This window comes from Nicotiana tabacum, chromosome 20 (genome assembly GCF_000715075.1).
Source record: "Nicotiana tabacum cultivar K326 chromosome 20, ASM71507v2, whole genome shotgun sequence".
NCBI lineage: Eukaryota > Viridiplantae > Streptophyta > Magnoliopsida > Solanales > Solanaceae > Nicotiana > Nicotiana tabacum.
The window spans coordinates 160864502-160874569 of NC_134099.1; the positions used below are offsets into that span (position 1 = coordinate 160864502).

General features: G+C 36.6%; 1 long non-coding RNA gene and 1 pseudogene across 1 annotated transcript; one reads left to right on the forward strand and one right to left on the reverse strand.

The window, feature by feature from the left end:
• Positions 1-2194: 2194 nt before the first annotated feature.
• LOC107830316 (putative late blight resistance protein homolog R1B-23) lies at positions 2195-8598 on the forward strand (annotated as a pseudogene).
• On the reverse strand, positions 3719-8324 carry LOC142174765 (uncharacterized). The gene is made up of 3 exons (XR_012703824.1): positions 7288-8324; positions 7005-7174; positions 3719-3852 (listed from the first exon to the last, which is right to left on the reverse strand). It is a non-coding gene; the product is annotated as an uncharacterized LOC142174765 (long non-coding RNA).
• Positions 8599-10068: the final 1470 nt, after the last annotated feature.

A 10068-nucleotide genomic window follows, 5' to 3' on the forward strand; every position in this document is an offset into this window, starting at 1 on the left:
AAATAAACATGAAAACAACTAATTAAACTTCTATTTTGAAATCTGAAAATTAATTTTAACAAAGCACATGAACATGAACAAACTAGAAAAATAATTTCAACGATGAACAACGAACAAAACAAGAATTGAATTCTTTAACGATTTTGGATCCGGAAAATATCAAACAAAAATATGGACAAAAATAAAACTCAAAAACAACTAACCGGAGATGAATCAACGACGAACTTTGATTGTAAACAAATCTGTCCGAGAACGAATCTCGCACCAAGATAACTTGACGTCGAAGACGACTACGAACGGACGACCAAAGAAGGTGGTCGTTTGGCATCGTTTAAAACGAAGAATGGCAGCCCGCCACAAGCAGAAGGCAGCAGCAGCAACACTGCTAGAGCAGCAGCACGAAACAGTAGCAGCAGCGGTGTCGGAGAAGATGCAACGGCAGCTATGAGAGCTCGAGTTCGAGCTCGATGAAGCTCGTCCATGGCTGGACGCGGCGGGCAGCAGTTGTGGTGGTTTGTTTGGACGACACAGCAGCAACATGAAGGATGAAAAACGTAGCAGCAGCAGTGTTGGAGAAGAAGAAAACGCAACAGCAGGAGGAGAAGCAACTACGGGCAACAATGGTGGCGTAGAAGTTGCTCGACGAACTTGAAAAACGCAGCCATGGCAGCGAGGGGATGTCGTGGGGGTGAGAGTGGTTGTGTTGTGTGTGTGTTGACGTGAGGGGGGCAGGGGTGTGAGGGGGGAAGGTCTGCCATGGGAGGAAGGGATGTGAGCTTGAGGAAGAAGAAGAAGATAGGAGAGGGGGGGGGGGCGGATGGTTTAGATTTTTAGGGTTTTCTTCTCTTATTTTTTTTTGTTTTGTTTTTGTTTTGTAAAAATGAAAGACAAATGGGGTTTGAGTCTTTTGGGTTATGGATTGGGTCGACCCAGTTCGAAATGGACTGGGTCGTAGGGAAGATTGGGCCAATTTTTGGGCATGTGGCTTGAAATTGAAGAAGAGGCCTAATTCCGACTTTCTTTATATTTTTGCTTTCTTTTCTTCTTTTATTTCTTTAAAACTAAATTATAAAAATACTTAAACTATTATTAAGAATTAAATTAAGTTATAAAAGCGCAAATTAACTCCCAATAACAATTAACGCACAATTAAGTATTAATTAAGTATAAAATTGTATATTTGGACATTAAATGCTAAAAATGCAAACGATGCTTATTTTTGTAATTTTTTAATTTTTGTAAAACAAATTTAATTACTAACAACTATAGAATTAAATCCTACATGCAAAATGCGACATATTTTTGTATTTTTTATTAATTTATCAAATAAACACGCATAGACAAATACAAATAATTATTCAAAATATCACAAAATATCAAAAAATTGCACACCAAAGAAAAATCATTTTATTTTTGGATTTTTTGGGAGTAATTCTCATATAGGGCAAAAATCACGTGCTTACAGAGAAGATTTGGGCCTCATTTATGTTGGGCTACCTTATCTACATGTTATAATTACTCCATCCTAAGGCCATGTGTTCTAGAAGATCAGAGAACAAGATATATACACCCTGTAAATAGCTTTTTATATTTCTTGTATTTATCTGAAAAGTTAGTTATAGTGTAGGAATTTTTCAGTTATAACTTAGCCATTAGGTGCATGCCACTTGGCATTTCTGTTTTAGCCTAAATTCCTTTTCTTCTTGTATTTATACCTTAGCCTTGTACAACAGAAAATATACAGAGAAAGAAAATTTTCATACGTTGCTCTTCTTTACTTTCTACATCAAACGGCCTCCTATAAATGAAATGGAGGGATACTACCCGGGGCTGATTTAGGGGTGCGCAAAGGGGTTCACCCGAACCCCCTTCGCCGAAAAAATACACTGTATATATAAGGCAAAATCTGTTTTTTACCTCTATATATTAAGTTTTGAACCCCCTTAACACAATCCAAAAGTGTAGTTTAGTGGTTAAGGGGGTTCAAAATCTACATAAGGTCATGAGATTAATTCTCACTAGGTACAATTTTTTTTTTTTGAACCCCATTCGTGAAGATCCTGCCTCCGCCACTGGATACTACTTTTTGAGCTATTAACTCATTGGACTTTTTTTTGTGCAGAGTATGAAAAGCTCTATCAGGAGCAGTTCACAAGATCAGTAAGCATTTCCTTAATTAACTTAATAAATTATCTGTTAGTCGTTGCATCCATTGTAGACTAGTTTTCATAGTTTAACTACCTAGAAAATCATAAAATATTTCTGAGTACTAGTAAAAGGTGCAAGTTATTTAGATTTTGACTCGTGAGTGAATGGTTTCACCTTTTATTTTTCTTACTAGATGGGGCAAAGCCTAACATGGTGCTTGAAGAGTCTCTCAAATAATTTAGTACTAGTAATACTAAATTATTGCCTTGCAGGGAGCATCTCTCATCAGTTAGTATATTAAAATATTTGCATTTAAAAAGAAAGCATTTTTAACAACATACATATTATCTCTTGAAATTTACAAATTTTAAAAATCTTGACTATATTTCTAGTGGCCTACTCTCGGCATGTAGCAATCTTTAGTTGGTTAAAGAAACATTTCCAGATGTAAACTTTTTGTTCCTTCTTTGTATATAAATAAATAATCTAATAAAATAATTAATCTAGCTTTCTGACTAGGGTCCCTGCAGGCTGCCTCTTTCTAGATCTTTTCTTAATAATAAAAGTCAGTTATCATGTATGCTTTATTAGCAGCCAGAGAGAGAGAGTGTGTGTATGCTGAGTTCATATGCTACACTAGCAGTGAGTGAACAGGCTGAAGTAGTAATTAATTATATCATCAATTTCTTTTTAGTGTGAAAAATTAATTGTTTATCTTGTGAAGTGGGCAATAATGGAGTATCATATTAGGATGTTATTAATAAGACAAGCTTCTGTCAAAGTATCAATAGTAGTTGCCAATGACTAGAAAAAACTTGCCAACTGAAAAAGCCTATATATGTGGCCTTTCACTTGAGCAACTAGTAAGAGCAGCTCCTGCGCGGGATTCGGTATTGAACCACAAGAGTTTATTGTACACAATGCATTTCTACAATAGACGGTTTCCACGGTCATCTTATAAAATATTTGTGGAGTGGCTGGTCATAGTTGAGTAACTAAAATAGTTGTGTAGTGGTCATACAATAGCTGGAAAGTAAAAGTTCCAGAATATAAAATTCTAAGCAAAGAGAACCCAATGAGAACGAAAAACCTAAGCACCAAGTAGCATAAAATGTTGTTTAGTATGTAAAGGCTTAGTATCAAACATCAGAGTTGCTCTCCTTCTTCCCCTTTGCAGTTCAACTTCATCACATTTTCTTTTAGTCACCAATTTTGAGAAAATAGGCAGAGAGATGTCTTCTAACCAATATCTGTCATCAAAGACTCGTCTTTTTGAACGTCTGCAACAACTTGACAGTATTTTATACTTCTCTGAAACTTCCGTAGAAACAATGAAGTTCGTTAAACAGGAATTCAAATTCCTGGATATTTTTCTCAGCTTGCAGAGCTTAACGGATGAACCTGACATGCTAGATGTCACTGAGAAAGTCCAAGCTCTGTTTGAAGATGCTCTAGTTGACTTTTCTGAACTACACCTAGCCGAGTACTTTGATTTTTGTACCTTTATGGTACAATACAAGATTTGGTTGATAAAGATGGAAATTAGAGCCAAATACTCCTTTCCTAGGATATCATTATCACTAACTTCAGCCAACAAGGATGATATTGCTATTCCGACATATGTGACAGTGTTTATTGATGCTGTGATCGATGATCTTCGTGATCTAATGAAACTTGGTGATCGCCATTTAACTCTTGATGTACCTGAAACCAAGAAACATACAGATCATGTTCTCAGGGAATTGATCATTCTGCAAAATTTCGTCTACTTTGTTTCAGAGAGACTCATAGAGCCTCTGAGCCAACATCTTAATTTCTTCACTCATGTTTTAACTGTGGTCGGACACGCGTCAATGCTTGCCTGGTTGTATTTTTCAGGCCATGGCTACGAAGATCAAGATGTGGCTCTAGGTGAAATCATGGTTTTGCTTTTCTTGCAAATGAAAATTAAGCCAGCTCAACCATACATCCGCAAGATCTATGTTGATGTCTTGCAATCTTTAAAGTCGACGATACAACCAGGATGGTATCCCAACATCCAAAGTAAGCATGCAATTGACAGTGAAGGCAGTTTTACGGCAACTATTCTACACAATTTGGTAGATCTACCAAATAATAGTAACTCCAGTCGGATAGTTGCTTTGAAGAACCACTTGGCAATCTTTCAGGAGATGCTCAACTTCTTGAGAGCCAATATCATCTGTGTGCCGATACAAGATCTTCAGTTTCTTCTTCAAGATATCGACACTGTGGTTATTGATGTTGGACTTCTGGTTTATTCGTTATATGAAGATGAAGAGGAGAAGGAAGACAAGGCACTGGGAGAAGGGAACCCTTCACTAGTTCTTGATTTGTCAGGCAACATTCAACGTATAAACACAATGATCTACCTTACCATTCGGAAGGCATTTCAATCTAACTTGCCAAGGATTCATGGACTAGGCTATGTTGATTTCCTTTTAAACAACCTCAAGGAGTTCCAACACCGCCATTCAGATTCACTAGCTTCTGTCACGAACCAACTTCAAATAATTCAGAAGGAACTTGAGGCCTTGCAACCCTTTCTAAATGCTGTTGCAAAAGAGCGAAATAATGTCCTCAACAAAATTCAACGTTGTGCGACACAATTGATTGATAAAGCATATGAGGTGGAATACATAGTTGATGCTTGTATAAGCAAAGAAGCTCCTATCTGGTGCCTCGAGCGTTGGCTCTTGGATATCATGGAGGAGATTACTCTTATCAGAACAGAGGTAGCAGAGATTCAGGAAAAGAAAATGATTGGCAATGCAATGAACACTGACATAGATCATACGTTATCAAATTCGGGGAGGACTCCAAGGATGAATGAAGAAATTGTGGGTTTCAAGGATGTCATAGAAAAGTTAAGAGACCAACTACTAAAAGGCACCAAAGAACGAGATGTTATCTCAATTGTTGGTATGCCGGGTCTAGGCAAGACGACTTTGGCCTATGACTCTACTCTGACAGGTTAGTCATTTCTCACTTTGACATTCGTGCACAATGTTGTGTGTCTCAAGTGTATTCACGTAAGGACTTGTTGCTGGCACTTTTACGTGATGCTACTGGTGAGAATTCTGAATGTAGCGAAAATCGAGCTGATGAATTAGCTGATCAGCTTCGCAGAACTTTATTTTCCAAAAGATATCTTATCCTTGTTGACGATGTGTGGGAAGCCAGTGCATGGGATGATCTAATAGGTTGTTTTCAAGATTCCAATTATGGAAGTAGAATTATTCTAACAACCCGAAATCATGAGGTTGCCAATTACGCCAGATTTCAGAGTGATCCCTTTCCGCTTCGTATGTTTAACAATGATGAAAGTTGGATGTTACTGAGGAAAAAAGTGTTTGGGGAAGAATTCTGCCCTCCTCTCCTAAAGAAAATTGGGCAACAAATAGCAAAAAAGTGTGGTCAGCTACCTCTTTCGATTGTTTTGGTAGCTGGTATTCTGGCTGAGATGGAGAAGAAAGAAGAATGTTGGGAACAATTGGCCAACAATTTAGGTCCTCACATTCACAAAGACTCGAGGGCCATTATAGAACGAAGTTATCAGAGTTTACCCTATCATTTAAGGTCTTGCTTTCTTTACTTTGGAGCATTTTTAGAGGACAAGGAGATTGATGTTTCAAAGTTAACATGGTTGTGGATCTCCGAAGGATTTGTAAAAAGTTGTGAGGGGAAGAGCTTGGAGGACATCGCAGAAGGTTATTTGGAGAATCTTATTGGAAGAAATCTAGTGATGGGAACTAAGAAGAGTTCTCGAGGTAAGACCAAAGAATGTCATATTCATGACCTATTGTATGATTTCTGCAAGGAGAGAGCAAAGGAAGAGAATCTTCTCCTATGCATAAAACGGTAATATGCCAATTAGTAGTACACTTTCGGTTCAATTAATTAATTAGTCAAGTTATATTGCTAATTAATCTTATAAGTTTACTAATATCTGTATTTGCAGGGATCAAAATGCTGATCCTTCTTCCCCTGTCTACTGTCACAAGCAACTTGCTCGTCGCATGTCCATTTATGGTGACGGCTATCCTATTGGAGAATGGAGCTCTAGTTTGTCACACGTTAGCTCTATAATTTTGCACAATGATGGCCTTGCATTTGGCAGTGTCTCCCACAATTTTCACAGTTTCAAGTTTCTTAAAGTGTTGGTTCTGGAGTTCACTAGAATTGATTCTTTGCCAACTGATCTAGTTTACTTGAGGTATTTTGTTGCACGAACTCGGGTGTCGTCAATTTCATCGTTCATAGCCAACCGTTGGAACCTTGAAACTCTAATATTACGCGGTAATTATCAGGCACACATTTCACTACCCATTTCACTCTGGGACATGGTTAAATTGAGACATATGCATATTACCAATTGCAGCTTCACCATAGAAAATGCAGAAGAATCAATTGAGAACTCCAAGAAACTTTATGATCTGAAAACTCTTTCGATTCCATGTTTTTCTTGTGTCCTAGAATTGGAATTTATTTTGAGAAAAACACCAAATCTTCGGAAACTGAGTTGCGAAGTCACTGGTGTTGTGAACTTTCAGTACTATGTATTGAATTTTCCAACAGGGATTGAAACACTGGAGATTCATCATAAATGCGTCACATCAATGTTTGGCACCCTCCCCTTTTGTATCTCAGCGCCAAATCTCAAAAACTTGAAACTAATCGGCTTTTACCTGCATCCTCAGCACTCATCAGAAATTGCTTTGCTTCAGAACCTTCAAGTACTCAAACTACATTGGGTAAACTTTAAATTTGGGGAATGGAAAGTGAGCAACGGCGACTTCCCTCAACTCAAAGTCTTAAAACTAAAGCAAATAGATTACCTTAGAGAGTGGACTGTTGCGAATGATGCCTTTCCTAACCTTGAACTCTTGGTTTTGTGTGATTGTAAATATCTTCAAGAGATCCCTTCTTGTTTCGGAGACATGTGTTCTCTAAAGTCCATTGAGGTAAAGGATTGCGAAGAACCTCTTTACAAATCAGCAAGGGATATCTGGAAAACACAAGTTGAAGATTATCAGAATTATGGCTTTGAGCTCTTCATGGACAAGGCAAAGAATAACAATTTATATCCAGGTACACTACTGAAAAAATTCAGTTACATACATTCAGAGTCTCACTTAAAACCACTGTTAAATCAATTCTTCACTTTCTCTAACATGCCTTTTACTAATTATTCTTTTGTTTTGACACCTTGGTTAAAGCTCTGGTATTTTAGGTATTATCTTATTTATTGCAAAAATTCTTGAAATAGAAGAACTATCAATTGAAAAGATGAATATTTTAGCCCAAAAAAAAGGAACGCAAGAAAACCTACATAGTTTCTATCAATATAAACAATTAACTAGGAATAGTTAGAAGATGGAACTTTATAATTTACTTATTTAGAATAGCATTCTGGTAAAATATATTGGATAGTCATACTCTATCTTTAAAAAAGAAGATTTCTTTAACGCTAAAAAATGACTCATTAGAACCAATTAATCTTTATGAAGGAAAACACTTAAGTAGGAACTGCCCTCCTGGTAACTATTCTTTGATCAAGACAAGTTGGTTGAAATGACTATATGTGCTACCACCAAGAGTAGTGGTGTGGGGTGGAGCGGATTCCTCGAACCCTTAATTAGAGGTATAAGATTCGAGCATGATAGTGGAAAAAATTCTGGTATGCGCTTTAATTGACTTCACGTGGTGCGATCCAGATTAGTGGGGGGCCCAAAGCAGGTACTGGACACCTGGTGGAACCAAAAAGAAAAAAGATTATATTTGTTGGAAGAGTCAAGAATAAGGCATGTTTATGAACTAAACTATCTATGGAAAAATCATCTTTTGTTATTTAGTTGTCTAAAAATGAATATAATGTGTGTTGTTTTCCTTTTTGTCACTGAACAGAGAGGGCCTTACAATATTATATTGCACTAGTGCAACGGTACCCTCTAGCACACACTAGTAGGGTTAATACCAACATAGTAGGACATAAACCCACACTAAATTAAGAATTGAACCTGAGATCTCGTCTTAGCCAAGGCTGCATTGTGGAAAATGTGTGCTAAAGCAAAATACTGTACACAAACTGAGAAAGACCATAACTTTATCTACACATTTTCTTCATGTAGAATTAACAATACTGATCTCTTTTTCTCCAATAGATGATGATGACGATGGTGCTATTACTGCTACTGATGATGATAATGGCGATGGTGATGATGACGACAACGAGGAGGAGGATAAGGAGGAGGAGGATGAGTATTAGCCTAACACAATTTGAAGATCATGAACTTCTAAGTTAGTGTGTTTATTTTTTTTTTATAAGAAAACTATGAGGCCTTCCATTCATTTAAGGTTTCTGAGGGAAACAGTTGAATCGTTTTTTCTTTCTTTTGGTTTATGGCTAAGTTGTTATTTGTGTTTAATGCTTACTACATGTCTATTTTACTTAGCAATAGTCTTTATGTTTTGAGAAAGTAGTTATAAATTGCTCAGAGCATTTTGCTTTCCTAGCTTTACCTTTGTGGATCAAGATAACATCCATGGACCATGGACCATGGTTTACAATATTAGTGTTTTAATATGCTATGATTAAGCTCTTAATAATGTAAGATAGTTCATTAATTGGTTATTAACTTCGTAAAATGTTGAGTTTAACTGTGAACCAAGTATTTTAAGTTGTCTTAGGTGTATGATCTTGGTCACGGGTTCGAGCCGTGGAAACAGTACTCTCTTGCAGAAATGCAGGGTAAGACTGCATACAATAAACCCTTATGGTCCGGCCCTTCCTCGGACCCCGTGCATGGGAGCTTAGTGCACCGGGCTGTGCTTTTTTCTGCTTTTCATCAGTTCACCAAATTGTTGTTATGTCACTGTGCCAAAATCTTGCTCCTCTCAATACCCTGTTTCTTCTTACCAAAATAGTTTATGTTCTCAACTTGGGAAATTGTTCCTCTTACACATTAATCATGTGTTATAATCATAAATTTCCCAAGAACGTATAGCAGTAAAGAAGCCAACCTCAGGTTCTTCTTGTTGATGATTCAAGGTTTTCTTTGTCGGTTTATGAAAATCAGGTTGATTTGGAAATCAAGTATCATCCATAGAGACATACTTTCTTTGTAAATGGTGCTATAGCCAATGCTCTTTCGACAGCAAATTACTTGAATCAATGGTTAGAGGGAGTCCCTCCAACTCAAACACGAAATCAATGTTGAGAGAATTAACACTAGACAAACTTGCGTTTAATGAACAATAGACTATAGTTATAAACGTCTATAAATGCTTAGGAGAGAAACATCTGCATTAGTTGCACACAAAAAATGGCATTTCACTACACGACAACATTTTAAAAGACTTTTCTGGAACTAGCTCGCTTCGGGGCGAAGCACTATCAAAACACCCAATAGTTACTATGCAAATCATGTATTGAATTTGCCGTCTAACGCTCAACGCCCAACTGTGTACCCTAAACACGTCTAACGCTCAACGCTCGGGACACGCCCAATAGTTACTATGCAAATTATGTGTTGAATTCGCTAATTAGCAATGTTGACTCTCAAAATTCTTTAGCAAATGAATCTATAGGAATATGAAAATAGTGAATAACTTAAATAACGAACCATAATAGTGTTGCATATTTACTAATTGAGAATATCGTGAGGATGAATATCATTTGAATATTTCTTCTGAAACTAAATAAATTTATATCTTTACTTGCTAGATCTTCTTATTTTATTTCTATGCCTCTCAAAATTATCATGTATTTGTTATTTTACCATATAAAAATAATTTTATATTTATTCATGAATGAGTAATACTTTAAATTACAGTGTTGATAAAATTTATTGAATATTTACTTTTAAGGAGGTAAAATATGCAATTTGATAATATTTTTTA